Source organism: Schistocerca serialis, unplaced genomic scaffold (genome assembly GCF_023864345.2).
Source record: "Schistocerca serialis cubense isolate TAMUIC-IGC-003099 unplaced genomic scaffold, iqSchSeri2.2 HiC_scaffold_254, whole genome shotgun sequence".
Lineage (NCBI taxonomy): Eukaryota > Metazoa > Arthropoda > Insecta > Orthoptera > Acrididae > Schistocerca > Schistocerca serialis.
In genome coordinates, this window is record NW_026047821.1 from 60001 (window position 1) to 64313 (window position 4313).

The following is a 4313-nucleotide window of genomic DNA, read 5'->3' on the forward strand; positions in this document are numbered from 1 at the left end:
AACCTACGTTGTACCTTAACCTACCTACGTTGTACCTTAACCTAACCTACGTTGTGCCTTAACCTAACCTACGTTGTGCCTTAACCTAACCTACGTTGTGCCTTAACCTAACCTACGTTGTGCCTTAACCTAACCTACGTTGTGCCTTAACCTAACCTACGTTGTGCCTTAACCTAACCTATGTTGTGCCTTAACCTAACCTATGTTGTGCCTTAACCTAACCTATGTTGTGCCTTAACCTAACCTATGTTGTGCCTTAACCTAACCTATGTTGTGCCTTAACCTAACCTATGTTGTGCCTTAACCTAACCTATGTTGTGCCTTAACCTAACCTATGTTGTGCCTTAACCTAACCTACGTTGTGCCTTAACCTAACCTACGTTGTGCCTTAACCTAACCTACGTTGTGCCTTAACCTAACCTACGTTGTGCCTTAACCTAACCTACGTTGTGCCTTAACCTAACCTACGTTGTGCCTTAACCTAACCTACGTTGTGCCTTAACCTAACCTACGTTGTGCCTTAACCTAACCTACGTTGTGCCTTAACCTAACCTACGTTGTGCCTTAACCTAACCTACGTTGTGCCTTAACCTAACCTACGTTGTGCCTTAACCTAACCTACGTTGTGCCTTAACCTAACCTACGTTGTGCCTTAACCTAACCTACGTTGTGCCTTAACCTAACCTACGTTGTGCCTTAACCTAACCTACGTTGTGCCTTAACCTAACCTACGTTGTGCCTTAACCTAACCTACGTTGTGCCTTAACCTAACCTACGTTGTGCCTTAACCTAACCTACGTTGTGCCTTAACCTAACCTACGTTGTGCCTTAACCTAACCTACGTTGTGCCTTAACCTAACCTACGTTGTGCCTTAACCTAACCTACGTTGTGCCTTAACCTAACCTATGTTGTGCCTTAACCTAACCTATGTTGTGCCTTAACCTAACCTATGTTGTGCCTTAACCTAACCTATGTTGTGCCTTAACCTAACCCTATGTTGTGCCTTAACCTAACCTATGTTGTGCCTTAACCTAACCTATGTTGTGCCTTAACCTAACCTATGTTGTGCCTTAACCTAACAACCTATGTTGTGCCTTAACCTAACCTACGTTGTGCCTTAACCTAACCTACGTTGTGCCTTAACCTAACCCATATTGTACCTTAACCTAACCCATATTGTACCTTAACCTAACCCATATTGTACCTTAACCTAACCCATATTGTACCTTAACCTAACCCATATTGTACCTTAACGTAACCTAATTTGTGCCTTAACGTAACCTAATTTGTGCCTTAACGTAACCTAATTTGTGCCTTAACGTAACCTAATTTGTGCCTTAACGTAACCTAATTTGTGCCTTAACGTAACCTAATTTGTGCCTTAACGTAACCTAATTTGTGCCTTAACGTAACCTAATTTGTGCCTTAACGTAACCTAATTTGTGCCTTAACGTAACCTAATTTGTGCCTTAACGTAACCTAATTTGTGCCTTAACGTAACCTAATTTGTGCCTTAACGTAACCTAATTTGTGCCTTAACGTAACCTAATTTGTGCCTTAACGTAACCTAATTTGTGCCTTAACGTAACCTAATTTGTGCCTTAACGTAACCTAATTTGTGCCTTAACGTAACCTAATTTGTGCCTTAACGTAACCCATGTTGTGCCTTAACGTAACCCATGTTGTGCCTTAACGTAACCCAATTTGTGCCTTAACGTAACCCATGTTGTGCCTTAACCTAACCTATATTGTGCCTCAACCTAACCTATATTGCGCCTTAACCTGACGCACGTTGTCGCTGAACCTGCTCTGTAATTGTTATGCAACTCGTTAAATTAGTGTAGTGTTGCCTAACCGCAACCCTCGCAATATAGTTCGCTATTCGCACTGCCCGGTCCCCTGTGTATCGCGTCATGTTAAACACCTTGCAGGTGTTGCTGACTTTCCACATGCTCCTGCTATACACTGTAATGTGGATAGCAGCAGGACGTACATGCCCCCCCCCCCTTCCCCCCTGCCTTCGCAAGCTGGTCGTTGAGAAGTTTGCATGTTCAATGCCCTTCGCATGCCGACGTACTCAGCCTACGTTGTGGTACGGCCTGTCACCTGTCCGCCGATGTACGCAAAACCCACAAACTGTACTGCACATTGGTCCGTATGTACTGAATGATACATCGTGGCACATGTGTGACCGTACGACGACTGCGCCTAGCAACGGCAGACCATACAGTCCAAATATTGTGCACGCAGCTACGTGTCGTCTCCCTATAAGAGCTGGATTGCAGTGTGGTACGCCATTCAGACGTGTGGGAGGAACGGACGCCCTGGATGGCGATCAGCATGAGCAGTCTGTTGATGTAGTGGAGCGTGTATTCGGACGTAGTCGTCTCTTCTCACACACCGTGATAGCATGTTGCACCGCGTTCCACATCTGCGACATCCTGCAGAGGCCGGCTGACAGTCGTTCGCGCAATGGACACCGCATACGTACGGGGGCTACCTTCCACGTGTTCTCGAGGCGTGCACATGTTGTTGCGTCTATGTGGGCAGACGTAGTGTGTTGTGACACCTGACACAGGCATGCAATACTCGTTGCAAATGGCGATGGACGTCTACGTTTGCTGGTGACGTTACGCAAATGAACAACAGGTAACCCGTTGTGGTGCGGTTGTTCTCGCTAGAGGTGAATCAGTGTTGGCGACGATCGGTCGAGCTATTAACCGGTTGTTTCAGGGATACCCACCATGCCCACGAACGTGAAAGGGGACCCACCATGCCCACGAACGCGAAAGGGGATCTGGGTGTGAGGCGATACGCGGCGGTGGCTGGGTGGGACCGTCCCCCGGCCGGTGAGGGGGGGCCGCCCGGCGTGCTGGCAGCGCGGTGCGTGGGCGCACGCGCTACAGCCGGCTGGTGGGGGCGGCCAGTGGCAGGCGCGCCGGCCGACGGACGCGGCAGGCGGCGCAGCTGCGCGCCGGCGCCCCCCTGCTCGCGGCGCCTTGCGGCCAAAGTAGGTCCTCGCGGGCCCGGTGCGAAGCGCGGTGGCCATCTGCAGTGTGCTGGTCCGATTGAGGACTGTGTGCGCTGAGGATGCGCCGCCGCCCGGCGCTCGGCGCCGCGACGCCGTCTGCTGCTCGGTCGCCCCAGCGGTTCTCGCAGGTGGTTTGTATCGCAGCTGTGCGGACGTGTTGGCGCGTGCGCTGTGCTGGGAGAGTTCGCTTCGGCACCCAAGTGGGGCTTTTGTCCTTCTGTGGCGCTGGCGTTGGAGCTGCCGGTCACCGTAGGTGGCGCGTGTTGTCTCCCGCCGGCAATGCCACGACAGCACGCTCCCGGGCCTCTGTCGGCAGCGGCAAGCTCAGTTGGGAGCACGGGTGGTCGCACCTAAAGCGTCTACTCGCCTAACTCCGGGCGATTGCGCCTCTCTCGAACCCGACCAAGTACTTAGGACGGCGCTGCGCGCCGCCGGGACCTGAGAGGGTTTCGAGGTGTGTTGTGCAGGGGAGCTCAGCCTCCTCCTGTTTGCAGAATAATTGAGCGGACGCCTTGCGTGTTCGCGCGGGCCCCCGGGACACACTCCCGGGCGGCCGGCTGCTCAGCTCTAGTTGACGCAGCTCCCTGGTTGATCCTGCCAGTAGTCATATGCTTGTCTCAAAGATTAAGCCATGCATGTCTCAGTACAAGCCGCATTAAGGTGAAACCGCGAATGGCTCATTAAATCAGTTATGGTTCCTTAGATCGTACCCACGTTACTTGGATAACTGTGGTAATTCTAGAGCTAATACATGCAAACAGAGTCCCGACCAGAGATGGAAGGGACGCTTTTATTAGATCAAAACCAATCGGTCGGCTCGTCCGGTCCGTTTGCCTTGGTGACTCTGAATAACTTTGGGCTGATCGCACGGTCCTCGTACCGGCGACGCATCTTTCAAATGTCTGCCTTATCAACTGTCGATGGTAGGTTCTGCGCCTACCATGGTTGTAACGGGTAACGGGGAATCAGGGTTCGATTCCGGAGAGGGAGCCTGAGAAACGGCTACCACATCCAAGGAAGGCAGCAGGCGCGCAAATTACCCACTCCCGGCACGGGGAGGTAGTGACGAAAAATAACGATACGGGACTCATCCGAGGCCCCGTAATCGGAATGAGTACACTTTAAATCCTTTAACGAGTATCTATTGGAGGGCAAGTCTGGTGCCAGCAGCCGCGGTAATTCCAGCTCCAATAGCGTATATTAAAGTTGTTGCGGTTAAAAAGCTCGTAGTTGGATTTGTGTCCCACGCTGTTGGTTCACCGCCCGTCGGTGTTTAACTGG